General features: G+C 40.4%; 1 protein-coding gene across 2 annotated transcripts in view; it reads left to right on the forward strand.

Moving 5' to 3' along the window:
- Positions 1-18,432, forward strand: part of ubash3ba (ubiquitin associated and SH3 domain containing Ba) — a 78,188-nt gene extending 59,756 nt beyond the window's left edge. For both annotated transcript variants that reach the window (XR_014876543.1, XR_014876544.1), the window contains 2 exons: positions 3,744-13,106; positions 13,158-18,432. The gene's annotated coding sequence lies outside the window, so the exon portion shown is untranslated. The remainder of the gene's footprint in view (positions 1-3,743; positions 13,107-13,157) is intronic.
- Positions 18,433-18,682: the final 250 nt, after the last annotated feature.

An 18,682-nucleotide genomic window follows, 5' to 3' on the forward strand; every position in this document is an offset into this window, starting at 1 on the left:
TGCCAGTAACAGGAGTAACTTAGGGTGATATATAGGTTCTTGTAGAAACTTCTTTATCACAGACGCAGCTATGACTCTACTGTGAATCATAGCCTTAACATGATTAGACATTTACCAATGAAGTAATAAAACAAGTGAGTGAACTATTGACGTTGCCTTTCCTGTAATCTTCCACGTATCAATATTTGAAAAATACAGTATATAATTCTGTCCCTTTAAACATTTGAATGGGTTAAACATATTATAAATAATGTATTAAGCCCAGAAGAGTTTCGTGTTTACATTTCAGTCTACTGATGTAATGAATTCAAAGGTAGCAGTGGTATTGTTCATGTCTCAGTGTTCTTATCAGCACATTCTTTCCAAATAAAAATATTACAGCTTATCTTAAAAATGCTGTGGCTTTATAACATGGATGCAATAACAGTTTAAACAGTGCATCATGATCCTGAGTGACCTGAGTAATAAATACCCCCTGTGATGTGTAAATATTCATGCATTTTAAGGTATTTCACATACTTTACGCTCATAATGAGATTAAACTCCAGCAACCTGTTAAGGGCCTGTCTTAAAAAATGCACAATGGAGTAAAAGTACAGAGAAAACCAGTGTGAAGTTTTGATTCAATAATCCTACAGGTTCAGTAGTAACACCCCAATTGTAATGCTGAATGGTGTTTTAAGCCCAGTGGATATCAAGAGCTATAGCTAGTATGCCATTATAGTGTTTTTTTTGTTTTTTAAAAAAGGTCATTATTTATTAATAAAAGCCTCATTTCTGGGGTGGAAAATACAAGTTGGTTGGATGTACAGCATCCAAAGAAGCTACCGACAGACCGGTGCAGCAGGACAATAATAAGGGCACGTATTGTAAGGAGTCAGTTAAAAGGTCACAAAATCTAATTAAAACAATGAAATCCAGTTTTAATCTATGTGTCTAAGACCTGGATTATGCAGCGCACTTGTCACTGCATTCACTGACATAATGTTACCATATGAAAAATGTTGGTAATGATTTTTTTGCCTATTGTTGGCAGCCCTCTTTCTCTTCCCCACTTTCCCAGGCTCTGAGAGTGGCTTTAAGGGGTTACCTTGTTAGAGGTTTGGGGTTATGCCCATGTCGGTCGCTCTGTTTTCTCCAACCTTCTGTTTTTGGAGAGGCCCTTCTCTGTGTCGGCACCGTGACAGGGTTCTTGGCAATATCCTGAAAGTCAAATCTGTTCATTTAGATTCAAGTGGTGACCATGGAGCAGACAGCAGCCCATTGGCATGCTGTGGCAAAACTAGTATCCAGGGCAGTTAATATCCTGAACCCAACATTTGTCCCTTTTCATAACACTAACAAGCTGATATGCATGGAGGGGATCCGTGTGTGTGTGGTTTTTTTTTTTTTTTTTTTTTTTTTTTTTTTTTTGGTTTTTTTTAAGAATGCCGCATCCTCAGGCTTTGTGCAGTTTTTACCAGATTAAATTTTGCTTTTAAATTAGCTTATTCTGCAGAGGTCAGGGTCAGATACAGCAGCATCTTGCTGTTTTTTCTAATCTCTTGCTTTAAGAAACTTTGGTTGGGTGGTTGCTTATTGGTATGAGCTTCACTGAACACGCTTCCAGTGAGCAAGAATGTGAGGCAGCCATTTTAAAATCTGAAATGGTTCTTCCAGTGCTGGTGAAGATGACCTCACTGGGAGGTCAGTCCCTCAGATTTATGTTGGGTATATTATGTATATGATTTGTGTAAAACAAATGTAGACGTGCATCTGCTGAGACGCATGAGAGAAAAACCTTATTGCTGTGAGTGATTAAAAACAAGTGTATAGATTTAACCTGGAAAATTTTCAGATGGCTTCACTAAAATAACTGCAGCATCTTTACTAATTTGGTTATTAAATGTCTGGAAAATAAAATCCCTTGCCCTTTTGAATGTTTCTAGTAGAATTTTGGCTTTATATCAGATAGGTAGTGCTTGTTATGCATCGTGACTGCAAGCAGCCAATAAACATCCACTAGAAATACCCAAATGTAAATGTAGTACTACCGACTGCAGCAGCCACGCTGTTTAACTACTGTACTGTTGTGACGTCAAGAGTGGTGCGGAGTTCAAATAGTCACGAGAGGGAGACTGTTCAAGATAATCAGTGATGTTTTTATTTGAAATTTGGGATTCAAGACGATAAAAGTGAGAATATAGCACAAGATTACATCTTGTTTTTAAAAACACTGAATTTATATAATATAATAAAATATCCATTATTGATATGCACATATTTTTAAAATAGAAATTATATAGTGGTTGAGCAAAAGTCACCTGTCCTGTGAGGCATCTGAGAGAATTTATTTATTTATTTATTTATTTATTTTTTAAAAACAGCAGCAACAAAAAAATAACAACTTGCAGAGCATCAGGATTCGAGCATGTGCACGACGAACAGTAAACCACATGAACCTCACTCATTTACAGTTGTAGCTTTCCCCTCCCCACGGTGGCCCGAAAAGAGTTTCCAATGGACCGACAACACAGCTGTATGCCATTCGTCCGGTGTGAAAGACGGCTAACGGGACAAAGGGCACGAGTGAGAGGGAAACGAGGGAGAGATGCTCGCTGAATCGCCCAGCCCACCCCTGTGCAGGACGGGGAGCACCTCTCTTCCTCTCTGCTCATAGCTGCTTTCTCCCGGCCCTCAGCCATTTTGGAGAGAGCAAAAAGTGGCTGCTTTCTCTCTCCCTCTCTCACTACGTGGCATAGCTGTAGAAAGGTTTCGGCTGCTGTGTTTGTAGCAGCAGAGAAGACACACTTTGCAGCTTGCACTTTGGGAGATATTATGTTTGCAGAGAAATTCTGACGCGAAAACAAAACCCTTCAATCTCGACTTTTTATTTTTTAATGAATTTTTCCTTTTTTTTTTCGTTTCCCTTGAATTCAGCTGCTAAGCCTCTCTCCTCCTTGCTGTGCACTTTTCACTCATGCTGTTTCCTTTTCTTTAATAACTTGCGCTGTAGTTTTGGTGGCCGGTCCAATCCCTCCTTTTTTTTACTTTTTTTTTTTTTAAGTCATGTTTTCTCATCTCTCAATTTGATTTTTTTTTTAATGTAACAGAGTTCAAGACAAAGGGATATGTCCATATTTTGGCAGCGCTAAGAAGAGACAGAGCACCAGCCAAGGATCCTGCTGGGATCCAAAAAAGCCAAGCAGAATGAAGCACCAAAAAAAAGAAAACACCACCCTTTCCTTTGCTTGGTCAGAAATTCCACTTTCTCTGTAGCCAGCCCTGCACTGCCACTCCTCCTCATCCACATCTTACCGCATTCAACCTTTTGCCATTTCTCTCTTGCCGTACCTTTTTTTTTTTTTTTTTTTTTTTTTTTTTTTTAAAAGCCGATTTGAGGTTTTTGTACCCCGGAAAATGGGGACTGGACAACGGGTTATGAGTGCGTAACTAGGAGAGAACAAGGGGATGTTTTCTTCGTACTTTCCGTTATGATTTAGCTTTTTTTTTTTTTTTTTTTTTTTTTTTTCTGCTATTAGTGTTATTGTTGTGCTTCTTATAGTTTTTAGTCGTTTGTGTTTTTAAGGGTGTGCTTGGATCACCACGTGTTTGTGTGGTTTTGGGAATGTGTGTGAACGGGTGTATACTCCCTGTGAATGTTAGACTTGCTGCTCTGTTCCCAATCAGTTTCTGATGATTTACATTCTGCTTTTTTGTTGTTTTGGGGTTTTTTTTTTAATTTTTTTACATTTTTATTTTAGGTTTCTTGATTTCTCCTAAAGCGTTGGCCTACACTTCTCTTCGAGCCTGACTTCATCTGAGTGTAGAGGACGTTTGACCACCAGGTCCAGCTTATGCCTTACTGGTATGTTGGCGATTTACGAAACTTACAGTTTTCTTTTTGTGGAAGCGGTTCAAAATAGGGTCTAACCCACACAATGTGACGTGTGCGTGATTTTTATTTTATTTTTTTAAACTTTGCTTATTTTTCGATGGTGTTCGCTTTATGTCTTCTCTCTAGAAAATTTTCTAAGGTCCAGAGAATTGCATTATTGATTTTAATTTATTAGGTCATTGCAAATAAGAATACTTTTATTTTTATAATAAAAAAAATACTTTGTTTGGCAGCGGAGCAATTAAATGTGATTTGTATTTTGTCTTTATTTTATCTTAAGAATATATAACCGCATGTGCTGGATGTGTTGTAGCTTTTGCTGCTCTGTTGGAGACGTGGTACTTGTTTGTATTTTAATCATAGTGTGATATTTCATAAAATTCGTGCAGCCAAATATGCCTTATTCAGTGCAAATTTTCTTTAGTAAAATATTTCCTAGCGATGTGCGTTCTTGTGTTCAGATGTAAAACTATTTACAGTATGCTATTCTAACATCTCAAAATTATACCTCAAAAGAAGGTGATCAGTGGGGTAAACACACAAACACCGCATCTATTACAGTCATGTGCCCCGGCCTGTTCTGTGTACCATGGCCTAATTTCCACGCTCATCTCTATTAGATGCTTAAAAAGGACACATTGTATATCCCCACACTGAAGCAATCTTAATAAGTACAAGTGAAAAATGCATGAAAGGATTGATACTCAACGTGTGGATTTCTTTAAATATTGCTGAAATAGACTAAACTTTTTCATGTTGATGCATATTTTAGTTGCAGAAAGACCTACATGCAATGAAAGCTGTGCCATGTTGAGCCTTATCAGCGTTACAGTGTTGTCCATTGTGGTTTGAACACCCAGTAACAGGAGTGCTATGATGAATCAGTGGAGCTGAAAGCTTCAGACAGTAGACTGAGTTGTCTGCTTAAATGTTTGTTTTTCTCTGCTTATCCGCTCTTAAAGTGTTAATGCCAGCTGCCACGAACCCGTAGATCCGAACTTGTGGTGACTGGCTGCACAAGCTCGTATCTATAGGTATGTGTCTTCCTGGTAAAAACAGCATCTGCCCAGTGCTTTTAAGAAAGGCGACTAGATCACTGGAAATATTTTGGAAGCAAGTTTTGACTGGATAACCATAAAGAGTGGCATTTCTTATTCCTTGATTCCCACGGTTAAACAGCACTGACCCTGCGTGACCCTGTATCCTAGGATGCAGGATATTCTCTACCAAACTTATCCCACGTGTGCTGCCTCGATGCAGTGACCCCACCCAAATTTGTGGGTTGGGCTAAATGACGATGTGTCAGAACATTGTACATGACAGACTATCTTTGGCCTCTACGTCAGTGTTGCAGTTAAGTAAGGAGGACAACTTATTGGTGAAATTTTTCTTCAGTTTCTGATAAAATAAAATTACATTACTTGTGGTAGTTTTGAACTGCTCGCCCGGCCCTACAAGGCAGCCATGCTGCAGCTTCAGTGTTCCGCAGGTTGAGGTAGTAGGTTGTATAGTTCAGAGTGACACCACAGGAGATAACTGTACAGCCTCCTAGCTTTCCCTGAGGAAACACCACACACTCTGTACACTGATGGATTATTTCATAAACGCCAGCATCTGTGCAATATTTGTGTATGAGAGTTTTATCGCCTGGTTGTAAACAAAGCTTCTGTCAGGTGGTTTTGTGTCTGTTTCTTAATACACTGAAATTTCTTCTGTTTAATTCAAAGTGTTTTTGGGGTTTTCGTTTTCTCCTTTAAGCAGATATGGGAAGAGATAAAGATATTTTGCTAAAGACTCGCATGAACATGGCAAACACTGCATCTCGTTTGACACTTGGAAAACAAAGTTGAAACAATGACAGCACAGATTAGGGGGGGCAAAGAGAAATCCTTTCAAAATATGAGGAAAAGCACTAGCATGCTGCTGCTGCAGTGATGTTTGCGGGACGCGCTCTAATGAAGGAGATGTCACTGAAGGGAAACACACCATACAGCCGCAGGGGAAGAACGAGGTCTTGGCGGCCAATTATGCACGAAGTTCACTTTCACTTAACCAAAACGATATACTTCCTCTGCGCAGCTATGTGGTAAAGACACTGTTGTGATCAAAACAGCCAGTAACAACTTTCGCTGCTTCAAACCAAGAAAACCACAGGCCCCTGAAATTATCTAGGTTCCTGACTGCAATTTAGAAATGTGCTGAATTACTTAAATTTGGCTTCATCTCAGACCGTGTGACCTTTATCTGCTCTTCAGGCATATTTTCGTTGCATACTTTTGATCTCTGTTGGATGCTACATTTTTTAAACTCCCATTTTAAGGTGTTGGAATAGACGCTGCCAGCTATGCATACACAAGAAATTAATGAAAGTGTTATTTAATTTGTTTTAACTGTTTGGGGGGTGTTTAAGAAATATGGATCTTTATGAGTAAAAAAACAGTGTTTTAGTTGTCCTGCCATAAGTATTTAACTTGCACGTAATCTGTTAAGCCTGAACTCTAAATATACATTAGACACTGGATGTAGCACCGCTAGGTTAGAGATGGTATCCTACTCCTGTAGTGCGGTATGCTGCTGTGTACAGATGTGTAGTGCGGGGAGTGTCATGATGATGAAAGACTGTTTCCACTTAAACTCTATGCTCTCTGTCCTAAGGCCACCGGGTTCGAAAGAGGTGGGGTAAGGAGCTCTTTGGGCCAGAATGAAGAAGGGGCCCTTGGTACGGGGCAGCTTTTGCAAGAGCGCAAGCTTTCAGTTACAGTAGATACAACGTGAATCGACTGTTGGGTTTTTCAGTGTGCCTAATTATCCTTGCTTGCTTTTTTCCCCCCTCGCCCTTCTTCTAGAAAAGCGTATTCACACTTCTTTCTGTGCTCGGTGGTTTGTTGTTGCCATGTGGTAGTGCATTACATTATACAGCAGGAGGCATAAAGGAGCTCTCCCTGACTGACCCCCCCCACCCAGCACACACGGCCCACCCTCGCTGTGGAATCTGTGCAGGTTTTTTGTAGTCTTTGGAAATTTCTATAAATAGTCCCGGTTGACTCTTGTCGTGTTAGTGTGCGAAGACAAGGTGGAAGTAAAACTGAGCATAAATGAAGGGACCCTTTGCCGCACTGAAGCACACGTGATGCCTTTCAGACATCGTGACATGTGATGTCCGCGAGCAAGGAGAGATGCCTTGAAAGTGAATTTTCAATTTAAAAAAAAAAAAAAAACGAAGAAGAATGAGGCTCTAATGATACAGGAAGAAATACAGCAAAATGTAAATGAGAGCTGAAGAAGTGAGAACTGTCTGCCTGATTTATTATTTTTAAATTGACTTCAAAATAAAAGAATGACCTATATAAACCAGCAGGGGGAAAGGGTTGGGGGGCGATAATGTTGGGACCACACAGGCCATTTTTCTGCTGTCACTGATCTCAGCCTATTGTGCGCTGTCCGTCAGAAGAACCCTGGTAATTCCCTCTGCTCCCCATTTGTCTCGCTTTCCTACCATCTTGTCTCGTGTCTTCCCCCCCCCCCTTTTTTTTTTAACAAGCCTTTTCCACTGCTTTACAGTGACTAATACTGATAAAATATAAGACTACCACACACCACAATGCTTCCAGTTACATTTCCTTTGAAGCTCCCTGAACTGGTGCGTTCACTCTCTCTTGCTCCCTCCTTTTCTCTTGTTCCCACCCTCCTTTTCTCCATGAAACGCACGCTGTAATACCCAGTCACTCACAGACACAGAGGGCGAAAGACACAGGAACAGAATACTGGACATGCTACTGGAGCAGGATTTTTTTGTTTGCCTTAAATGAAAAAGGAGCTTGAAAGAGACATTGTAAGATAAAACTGACTTCCTATTTGACTGTCTTTGCCTTCTCGTTGTGCTTCTGTATGCTTTTGTTGTCTTCACGTCTCTCTCCCTCATTTCTCTACCTTCCCTTATCTCTCTTTCTCCATATACTAGGCCTTTTGTCTGTGTAATTTCAGCTGTGGGGAGGGAAATGAATGGGTGATATTTAGTTCCTTTCCCACACTGCTACTGCCATTTTGATTCTATATGTAACAAATGGGGAAAAAAAGGGCCAAGTAGAGGCTCTTCAGTTTTTCAGCCTTGGGGACTTGAGCCTGCAATCTATGAAGCATGGAAGGCAGAGGAGGGAAAGAAAATACAGAAGCACAGACACAGGCCGAGAGGTGATACAGCGAGACTAAAGCACCAATCAAGTGCAGAAAGAAAATATGAGACAGATGAAGCCAAGAGACGAACAGACACAGAGGAAGAAAAAGATGGGTAGTAGTGTCACATAGAGAAAGGGCTGAGCAGCAGTAGGCAGAGGGACTACAGCAACAGGCGTTACACATTTTTTCCTATTATTCACTCCTGTCGCTGTTTTGGCACACTGTGTCTCAGTCTTTTTTTCTTCACAGCTACTAACCAGATCTGCCAAATTCTGACGGTAACCTGAACATCCTTCTTGTTTTTGATTTCTCATGTAAAGCTGTGACTCATATGGGGGAAGCTTTGGGGAAAGCTGAGATTGTGCAGTAGAGCTCTTTTAAGTTAAAAATCAGACGTCTGGGGGGTTAAAATATTTCTTTATCGCTCTCTAAAATCCTTTTTTTTTTTTTCTCTCTCTTTCTGTATGGCTTCCTGTCATTTGCTCTTATTCTCTTGTATTAGTCAGCATACGTGTAACATTACTGGGCTGTGGTTTTGCTGTTTATATTTGATTTTTACTGTTGGACCCAAGCTAAACAGAATATTTTTTTCAATTCTTATGCTAGTTTCTTTTTCATGGATTGTTTTTGATTTTTGTGCATTTTTCCTCCCCCTGTAATACTAAATGTATTGTCTCAGTCACCCTCACTGCTTTTCTATTTTTTTATTTTTATTTTTTATTTTTTTTCCCCCCATGTTCACCTACATTAAATCTTTAACCCAACATCTGCCCTCCCTTCCATCTCCCTTCATGTCTGTCTCCTTCTCTTTCTCTCTCTCTGGCTGCACATGGTACAGTCTTGCATGTCTGAGCAGCAGACGGCTAGACGGCAGCAATCTGCTAGAGCAGGCTCATGTGCTAGCCCGAATTATCCATTCAACAAAGCCTGAGCTAGCAGCACTAAAATCTTCCTCTATTGTTCTCTCCAGCATTCATTTTTTTTCTCCCCTCTCTCCAATTTGTGCCCGGCTACATCCTCTCTCCCTTTGCTAGGCTGACCGGCACAGGCGTACAGAGAAGACTGCGGCAGCCTCCGCCACCTCAGTCAGCTGGGTGAGTTTTTTCTTTCTTTTCTCCTTCCTTGCATCTCATCTTACCGCTCCTCCCAGCCTCTTATTCCTCCTCCTCTTCATCTTGTGGGTAGTCAGATTTTATTCCGCAACCTGACAAATGAGCTTTCCCTCCATAAAGTCAAGGCGGCATGATTGACAGGTGCGGTCTCAGAGGACTGACAAGCCTGGCATGTCACGAGATCTCACTGGCATAGAGGGAGTAAATGGTAAGGAGCCTGGACTTTTTTAGTGTTAAGGGTGTATTTTATTTTATTATTTTTTTTTTATCAGCGTGAGACACTGGCGTCAATTTGTAGTCTCTGCTGCTGTAGTCATCTGGCTGCTGCTGTTGTTGTATGTGTTCACAGTGCGGGGTTTGGGAAAAAAATCAAAGATGTTTTACACAGATTATTCTAGGTTTGGTCAGGTTGTGACAGGGAGGCAGAGCTATCCTTATGATTAGTGATGGTAAAGTGCTTTCTGATTGGGTGTGTAGAGTACAGTGTGCACAGCATGAGTCTGTGTCTTAAATTTTCAGCGTGTGCTTACTGATGCATATTGATCTTTTGACTCGTATAACGATTTTGTTTGTAAATGTGATCATGGATGAGCTAAATGCTAACGCATGGTGGGGTTGTGCATTTTACCGAGACCAGACTCGACTTAAGGGGCAAAACTGAGACTTAAGGTAGAGCACCGCACAAATCGAGGGATAGAGGGAGCTGTTTCAGTCTCAGCCACAGTGCTCGTGCAGATGATCTGCTGTACGTTGCACAGAAAAGGCCAGACCAAAAAAAGAGCAAGCTGTACCTCTCTCATTCCCTGAGACCCTAACTTGTGACGTTTTGCTGTGATGTGCACGGGTTGGGTTCTTGGGAGCTGCGAGGGGCACTCACACATCTCTAACTCAGAACAAAAAAAGGAAAAGGCTTAACATGGCGGAAAGACACAAAGCACGATGAAGGAACAGTTTCGCCTTTTTTATTTATTTTTTAAAACATGGTGACATAAGGTTCATTTGATCCACGAATGGTGCAAAAATATAGCACGAAGGGAATGAAAAGTACGAACATTGGGTTTCTTTCAGGATATTGAGAGTCTGAGAGCCAGAGGCAGGCACAGTGTGCAGGGCACTGGGTGGGGGAGAGGGCGGGGGAGTGGGATGGATAGAGGAATGTGGGTATAAGGGACATGTGACTGAGATGGAGGGACGTCCAGATGAGGTGGGGTGACATGGTGAAAACACCCACATTTACAAAATCCTTGGTACAATGAATGAATGAGGAATTTGTGAGTTAGGTTACACCCTCAGTGACTAATGTTGCACATGCTAGCATAGACAAACCACACAAGAACCGCACCTCGCTGTGAAACCCTGCGTCATAAACCGTATAGTCATACATTTAAAGAAACATGATGTTGACAAAATAAATGTAATTTATACGCAGCGGGGAGGAAAATTATAATATAAACAGCATAACTTGAACACACAGCAAACTGCAAAATGAAAGTCAGTGCTTTAGGGTATTTTGTTTCCACTACTCGATCCACAGGCTCTTCATGCCTTATCTTGAGAGCAGCACAAAGTACTAGTGAGAGCGTGACTCTGAAAGCTCAGTACACTTGTGTTTGACCTCATGAAAATAATCGTCTTCCTTTTTCTATTATATCATCGATACCTACCCTTACGTGCATTCGGCCCGCTGTTTTGTTTTGTTTTTTCTCTTTTTACAAGTGAGTGTGAAGATAATGGTGCAAAACAGTATTACACAGTCGAGTGGGAATTGTAAGACACCTTGACATGCATGTCATAAGGTGACCCCCTCATCAGCTATGGATGAAAACACAATTGTAGCGGCTCTCAGGTGCATTAAAAGGCTTTTATATAGTTTGTTCTGTGTTTTAATGGGCGTCATTGGAGAGTAGGATGAGTGTGGCAGAACTGCTCCCTCTTTTGACGCATGCGTGACTTCAGGTGTTAAACTGCTGAGGACTAACATACAGTCCTCTTATGTTATGTTTTTCTATAACTAACATCCTTTGTGTCAAAATGTGCACAAACGTGCATCTGTTTGCGTAGTCGATCGGCGAACGCAGTAGCGGCTTCGTTCTTCCTCTCCTCCTATTCATACTTGGATGTCCCCCTTTTGCATATCTCCTTCCTCCTCCTCACCCGCTGTGAAGTTGCTGCAAGTTTTCCAGGGAGCTTCAGCAGCATTTGAACCGGGATACCGTTTGATGTTTTGTCCTCATTCTTTCATTAGCGTGGATGGGATGTGATTATGTGCTTGAAGGATAGGTAGCTCTGAGCTCCGATTCTTTTTCTGAACCTTGATTTGAAGCTATGTTTCACCATTTCTGACTCTAGCAGCAGCCTTTGTTTGTTCCTTTTTTTTTTTTTTTTTTTTTTTTTTTTTTTTGTCCATACAGCATCCTTGAGGAATTTTGAGATTCATTAAATCGGGCATTTTTACTATGCGGTCAAACACTCTTAATGAGCAATGACTTCTGTAAATGTGCAACTCATTTGCATTGTCACGCACTTCATATCTTATTGAGAGCTTTTGTCCTCTGCCTGGTTTCAGTTTAATGTGAGGATGAAGCTGGAAGTAAGGATGCAAGCAGCATGTGATGCAAGTTAGCCAAGTTTCTATGAGGGTAAAGAAGCAGAGGATGCTGATAAATAACTACCCTGTAGAGTAAAATCTGTCTTGCTGATTTCTTGAAGATGTTTTTTATCTTTTGTTAACTTGAATCCACTGCTGCAGACAGCTCCATTAAAATCATATTGAGGACGTTTTTGCTGTAATAGTTTGTTTAGAATAAGAAAACACTTTTATTCTCAGTATTATCCCAACACTGATTTTCCCATGTGTCTACAGAATATGCCCGCCACACACTGGATGCACATGGACGTTGTTTTCTGAGTTCATCTGGTCAGCCACTCATGGCCTTCATTTAGCCCCAAAACAATCAATGAAAATCGGGCTTGAGCATCTAGTCCATCTATTTGATCCAAATTAATTCCTAGATGGGCGTCCATTGGACTAAATATAACTGTACAAATATGATCACACCTCACCCAACACAAACTGAAAGGGGGCAGAAAAAACAACTTTGACAGACATCTCAACAACTTTAAAACATGAAAGGTAAGAGTAGCTTCTTTAGGTCAGAGGGAAAGAAAAGACATTTAGAAAAGCGTTCCTTCACATGCAAACTTAGTTGAAAAGATTTTCAGGGCATTGAAAAGATATTTCTATGCATATAAACCTACTGAGTAATTTTCTGTTCTTAACAAGTCTAAAAGACATTTAAATAGTACACGGCTATTTAGGATTTCATCATTTAAAATCTAGTTGAATAGTGAAAGTGGTAGATGACTAGATTGTATAGTTGCAATAAGATACACATACATACACGTCCTAGGTGTGCCATGACCACTACTTTGGGCTATAGCAACCTGGAAATGTATGTATATGCCTGCATAGCATGTAGAAGCTAAATGTGGTTCACAAAGTTACTAAATGACTCCCCCTTTTTCTTTTTTCTCCCCCACTGTGAATCCACATTTAACGGTGCTTTGGTGAAAATATGTTCTATAATAATGTTGGGTGCTACATCTATCCTTGACTGTAGCTCTGCAATCAGCAAACTATTTTAGCACATTCAGTAGATTTCAGGTGTGCGTGCTACATATTGACACTTGTTTCTGCTCAACTCTGCTGGTGAGCTCAAGTCTTTTGAATTTGAAAGGTGCGGTTGAGTTTTTGTCTCAGTCTTTGGAGATAATTCCTAGTCCAAAAAAGGATCAAATTTTCAAAGGGATGTGTCTTAAGGTTGGTTACCTTTCACTTGTCAATCACATCTGTGTTTCTTAGAACCCTGCAAACATGAACTTTTTAAGTGTTTTTCCTGGGAGTTTATTCTTCAGGTTTTGGGTTTTTTTTAAATGTAAATGTGGTAATGTGATTTTTTTTTTTTTTTTTTTTTCTTCTCTTCTCTGTTTAGTGGGGATTCCTGCATGGAGCAGTGCATTTGCAGCAGTAGGTTATGGTGTCAGTGTTCACCTTGTTCAGCACAAACATGGAAAGGAAGATTACTTTAGACAGGCGGCGAGAAGGAAGGAAGAAAGATGACTAGTTGTAGAGTGTTTTCTGCCATAGATGGATATCTATATCTGATTGGTGTCATTCACCCACAGTTGTAGGCACACAACGTTTTTTGGTTTTTTTTTGGTTTTTTTTTTTTGTTTGTTTTAAACCAGTCCTCTATGCATGATTATAATTTAATCGAAGCAGTAGTGCGGTGCGATACTGAAAATGTTGGCACTGATCCAATGCCAAATAAATACAGGCCGCATACTGCCGGTAACAGTACCAATACTTTTATTCTATGAAGGCAGATTGTGGAGGGGAGAGCAGTGTGTCATCACTTATGAGAAGAGTCCTCAATGTGAAAATTCTGAATGCATTTTAATAACCATTAAATAACTCAGACTTCTACTTTCCACAAGAATTATCCAATGCAGTAAAACACACCTTTTCAGCTTTTCATGCATTCTGAAATTTTTGAAGACCCTGAAGCGTCAACCTCTGTTTAAATGTGCTTTATGCTCTAAATAAAATAGATATGACAGTCAACAAAAAAAGGTTCCCACATTTTTCATAGTGCATGTTTGAGGTATAAATTTCTAAAAAAAAATTCTTTAACACAATTTAGCAGGCTACGTAGAGGATGGAGAACAGTATCAATGCTATTGCGCTGGTATTGGTATCAGATCAATACCAGCGCAATAGCATCGATACTGGTATCAATACTATTGATATTTGGATCGATAGTGATTTAGTGAAGCAGCAGGTAACAGTTCCCTGAGGTTTATGTGGATCTAAAGGTGCTGAATAAAGAGCTGATACTGTAAGTTGCAAAACCGTACACTTACTGTACTGTAAAACTCTTTAAATCTCATCAATTTAGAGGTTTTTTTAAAAACTTTTTTACCTCTAAATATGTGAATAAACGTGTCTAATGTGAGTTATTAGTATATGTTGGGAACTGCAGATGTATCAGCTCTATATCTTTCTTCACCAGCCATTTCCTGCTCTCACCCCTTACGCTGTGACCTCACTGCTGCACTCTGAGTCCTGAGATGCCCTCTGATCGCTAGATGAGAGGCAGGACTTGAATTCAGCTTACTCTTTGTCTGCTGGTTGTTACACTAGCTGCTCCAGCAGGAGCAGGTGTGTCTACCTCCTGTGCCATTCCTCTCCCCCCCCCTCTTCCTGTTCCTTCATCACTGCAGTACGGCAGCTCTGTCTGGGAGGCAGCCATTCCATTGTTCTCGCACCCCCCTCTACCTATGAGTGCTCCTGTAGGTGGTGGTGCCGCTCTGCCCGCCCCACCCCACCCTGTGGAACAGGCTGGCTCCAAATCACTGTTATACTTTTCACTTACGTGCCCTGAGTAGGTTACGCTTATGTCTTTCTGTCTCTTCTCTCCCTGGACAGAGCTGCTACACTCGCTGCTGCACACCGCCGCCATCTTGTTACTGCCTGTGCTACTGGCCTGCCTGCCTTTGCTGCACTCAAACCAAATCATCAAACTCAGCCTGCGGTTGTTTCCATGCCACTCCTGTTTGTGCGCAGCTTTGTCACAACGCAGTGCTGCGCACCAGCTACTGGACACATGTCGTTGCTGCACAGAAGCAGACACACCTGGAACTTTTATCTGGGTGTTTCTTTAATAGCTGCCACAGATTGGCTGCTGCAGACGGTGTTGTCAGCATCTCTCAAACGATCAGTAAGATCTGTACCATTGTAATACACACTACGCCCGATGTAGATTTAGCTAAGGACTTGACATGCCGTACACCATTAAAACAAGTAAAAATAAGTGAAATGTTATTTTACAAATGATTCAAAGTGGCATGTCGTCTTCGCAGGATTTAAGAAAATTGCTCCCATCGAAGAAAATCAATAACCAAAATCTGTCCCTTATTCTGTGTATATATTTTTTCTCCAGAGCCCATATGCCTGAGCACATACTGTATATGCTATCTTTGTGAGCTTGTGTGCTGTAAAGAGAGAGTGGGAAAGAGAAAGGAGGGGAGTGAGAGAGAAAGAGGAATCAAGTGTTGGTAAGAAAGTCTTCCTAATTCTGTTTGGCAGAAACTGTGCTGTTTAACCATATGTGCAGAGAGCAGGCTTTGCACATGCTCAGAATGACTCAGAGGACACGACTTTCACATGTCTCAACGCAATTAGATTAACTAATAGGTAATTTTCCAGCAAATATAAATAAGTTACAGTGAAGTCATAAATTTAAAAAGTGTGCACTCTACCTTGAATTATTTTTGTTGTACTCACAGTATGAGGTTAAAACATGGGCATTAGAAGGAGAGCGGGATACAAACACAAAGTATATTCCATCTTATGGAAATCTTATTCCTGCATTTAACTGTGCTTTGGTGCAAAACAAGTGGAAGTGTGTAGGTGGAGGCCAGAGTGATACAGCAGTGAGTTCAGAAGGTCTTCAATCCTCGAAGACTATATGCCAAGAAGACACCATGCTAATGAAATCATAAAGACGGTGAAGAAAACAAGCTGTCCCTGGAGAATACATCCATGCATCGGAGGTTGCCAGTTTTACTTTACTTGCTTCTGGGTATACATGTACTGTAGCTTTGCAGTGATACTGTATTTATAAGGTCAAAGGCTGCTTTGCTTCAGGGTTAAAATGCTCTCAGCCTTTATCTTATGATTACCTTCATCAGGTCAGTGAAGATCACCCTTTGCCCCACCAGCTGAGTGGGACAGTGGGTTACAAGAGGTATGCAAATCACAGTAATATTTATTATGTATAACAAGGAAGAAAATGTAAAAAAGTTTAAATCACTGCTGATATTACTATGAAATACAAGGTAGAATTAGATCGATCAAGATGTAATTAACGTTCATACTTTAAATATTGGACAGAAATATGACGTTGAATAATTTTGGCCACTTTTATACACAGTCCGCCATCTTCAGGTGCCTAAATGCAGTCGAACGAACACTCGTTATAAGTTGGGGGTGGTTTCAGTTACAGAACCAGCAGTTCTGGCCTATTCAGAGAGCTCAGGTGGTGGAGCAAGTTTGGGCAGGACACTGAACCCCTAGTTGCTCTCGATGGCAGATGAGCTGTCTGAACATGTGTGGCCTATAAATGCCGATCGTCTAAAATTTGTACTTTTAATACTTTGTCAGGAATCATTTGCGGGCAGTCTGATTTCTGAAACCTTTGGATATTAATGCTTCTGCGTTTCTGCAGTTGTTGTTTTTACGCGTCTTGTCATCAGGGAGTGAAATTCATACTCAGTCAGACTGAGATTGGCCGAGGAAGTTAAATTGTCTGCATCGTGGTTGACTATAATCAATGCTGACATTGTGTTTCTAATGATTCCATCCTTACACAATGAGGACAACAAGCAAAGTAAGAGCGTATTACGTACAGAGCAAAGAATTCGTAGTTTATCGAGCTACCAGGTCTCACGCAGAGTTAACTTTGAATTGATGATTAAAAGCAAACAATAGATAGTCTGATAGTTTTCATGAATGTTATTAATCTAGTTTAAAATTTAAACTTCAGTTGGAGTTTCAGAGACTTCAGAGCAGATCGCTGAAACAATACCGAAGCAATATTGCTGCATTTTAAATCTGTCCGTCCAAGTCATCTTTAGGCAAAATGCAGGATATACTATGGACTCATTACCAGTCACATGGCTAATACAGAACACTTGCAGTCCATCAGCTAAGAATGGCTGCACAATTAGATCCCATTTAGAGGAATTATTCACTGTCAAAAAGTCCAATTTATGCAGAAAGCACATAAGAGCAAATATGAATTTCTTACTGGAAGGTAAGCTCCATACTGGAACATCACAATACAAGTTCAGAGAGCCTGTCCAATGAAATGATTCATTATAATCCAAAGTGGGCCTTCATCAGCCCGGGGGTTGTCCTGCTATGTTTTTATGATCCAGTTAACAGAAATAAAGCCCTCAACTCTCTGGCTTGAGTAATGACGTAAGCAGTTAACGATTGGAAGAATTTCTTTTGGACAAGAGCGGAGGACGTTGATCATTCAGGGTCAACAATGAGCGCCTCATTTGTTCGTGGTGTGTTTTGGTTTTGTTTGTTTTTTTCTCCCCATTTGTAGTATAAATAGAAGCAGTTCAGCCTTCAGTGGAGAGTTTGTGGAGCATACTTATTGAGTGTCGAATGCAAAGATGTTGCATTCTTTATTATTCCATATCAACTGTCCTGGAATTGTTACACTATGTAAATCCCAGCTGGGAATGGGTGTAGAATCCCAAGTTTGTGCACGTGACATGAACTATTCATTCTTCCTCTTTTTCTGTCAAAGCATGACTTCTTAAAAAGAGTTACAGGTGTATCTGGGGCCCACCTTCTTGTTACATATATAATGCACAGCTGTCAAAAGTAAATAAAGTAAAAATCACAAACGTCGTTTTTCAGGTGTTCACATTTAATTGCTCCTTCAGAAATAAATGCAAAATCTTCGGAAAACAGGATAATCTGCTAACAAGTGCCATTTCCTCACCCAGAGGATCCATACTTGAGACTTTTTCTCCCAGAATAAAATGTTTCCTCATTTTCAGTGAGGAGCCAACCAAAAACCAAAAGGTTTTGACATTCATTGTTCTCCCAGAAGATGCATCTGCAGGCAATCCCTAACTTTCTCCTCTTGTGCTACCAGCACAATGATGTACGAGTGTATGTGGTTTTAAAATTCATAAGTCACCAAATACTGGATGGATTTCCATTAAAGTTTGTGCCGATATTCATATCCTTCAGTGCACCTGTCTGCATTTTTTATTTATTTATTTTTTTTAAGTGTCCAGTGTTCCAGTATTTTGGCTTTCGATTAAACAACTGCAAAGCTAGTGATTTGCTGCATTACTTACATATTGCAGTCATGAATAAGAAAAGAGACTAGCCTTTCCTGGTAGACTGCAGTGAATTATCTTCACAGCAGCAGAGTAGACATAGATTGCATGACATGGTGCAGTTTGCACATGGAATGCAGAAAGATTTCGGGCACTGAGTGATGAAGGCCAGATGTTTGAGTTATGCAGAGGAAGTCATTGGCCTACAGTTGGTACCGGGTACTGTATGAAACGATGATGCCAGAAACCATCGCCGGCATATACCACGTAATTAAATTTAAGGAAGCCCACTCACATATTATAGCTTGTATATAAAAGCAATACATGTTCCAGGTTTGGGGGGGGGGGGGAAAAAGACATCAAAAAACATTACATAAACACAAGTGCCTAAATAAAAATAGAAACGGTATACGAGTAAGAGGTGTTGCTTATGATTCACCTGGTTACAGTTTGCATAGCAACTAATTCAGTCTTTTTTTTATATATAAAGTTTTGCTCAAAAATAAAGAAACGCTTAAGAGTCTGAGAGGTTGTTGTGAATGTTGTGGATTTAATGATTGGTCAAAAATAAAACACAAATACAAGTCAG

The sequence above is a fragment of the Neolamprologus multifasciatus genome, chromosome 10 (genome assembly GCF_963576455.1).
Source record: "Neolamprologus multifasciatus chromosome 10, fNeoMul1.2, whole genome shotgun sequence".
In the NCBI taxonomy this organism is placed as follows: Eukaryota; Metazoa; Chordata; class Actinopteri; order Cichliformes; family Cichlidae; genus Neolamprologus; species Neolamprologus multifasciatus.